Below are 1,163 nucleotides of genomic sequence, written 5' to 3' on the forward strand. Positions count from 1 at the left end.
GGGGGGCTGGGAACCAGGACTCCTGGGTTCTCTCCCTGGCTCTGGGAGGGGAGTGGGGGCTGGTGGGTTAGAGCAGGGGGGGCTGGGAGCCAGGACTCCTGGGTTCTCTCCCCAGCTCTGGGAAGGGAGTGGGGTCTGGTGGTTAGAGCAGGGGGGCTGGGAGCCAGGACTCCTGGGTTCTCTCCCCGGCTCTGGGAGGGGAGTGGGGGCTGGTGGTTAGAGCAGGGGGGCTGGGAGCCAGGACTCCTGGGTTCTCTCCCCGGCTCTGGGAGGGGAGTGGGGGCTGGTGGTTAGAGCAGGGGGGCTGGAAGCCAGGACTCCTGGGTTCTCTGCCCAACCGCGGGAGGCAAATGTCTGCATTTCTGAACGTGTTTTTGTCTGATTATTTTGTTTCAGTTTCTGTTCTGTGGTTTTCTTTGTTTTTAAACCAGAGGAAAAACATCTTTGTCAGAAGCTGGAGACGAATCTGCTTTGTTCATTAATTTCTACCATGAACTCCTGTTTCGATCACACCCGCGGCTTCGTTGGGCGCATAGGGGGGCCGGGGGCGATTACTCCGCTCTCCCTTCGGCGCGGAGCGTTTGGGCACAGGAGCTGCCGGGTCGGCCGCTGGCGGCCGGGTTTATTTTATTGCGTCGTGTAGGAGCTCGAAAGCGTGAAAGGCCCCAGCAGATCCAGGCTGCGGGCTCTGCCCTGCCCCCTGCACAGAGAGGAAAGTGGGGTCCAGCTCCCCCAAAGCCAGCTCACGCCTCGCTGCAGCCTGTTTAAGGTCGTCTCCCAAATTCTGCAGCAAAGACACACCTCAAACGGCAGTAAAATCCACCTGCCGCGTCAGATCGACCTGAACGTTGCTGTGCTGGGAGGAGTCGCCAGGTGGAATTTGGGGTGCAAATTTGGGGTTGATTAGTCCAGGGGTTCGGCAGATACAGCCCCCCACAAAATTGCTCTGCTCTGAATAGACTTTATGGTGCGAATTTGGGGCTCTAGTCTAGGGGGTCAGATTGGTGCCCCAGTAGTAGGCCCTGGCTAGAATGTGGGGTGGGGGGAAGTTGGGGTTCTGTAATTCAGGGGTTGTGTAGATCCTGCCCCCCCTAAAACTGCCAGGCTGGTGGTAGGCGCTGGAGAGCATTTGGGGTGCAAATGCCCCGTTAGCTACTCCAGGG

The sequence above is a fragment of the Mauremys reevesii genome, linkage group 4 (assembly GCF_016161935.1).
Source record: "Mauremys reevesii isolate NIE-2019 linkage group 4, ASM1616193v1, whole genome shotgun sequence".
Lineage (NCBI taxonomy): Eukaryota > Metazoa > Chordata > Testudines > Geoemydidae > Mauremys > Mauremys reevesii.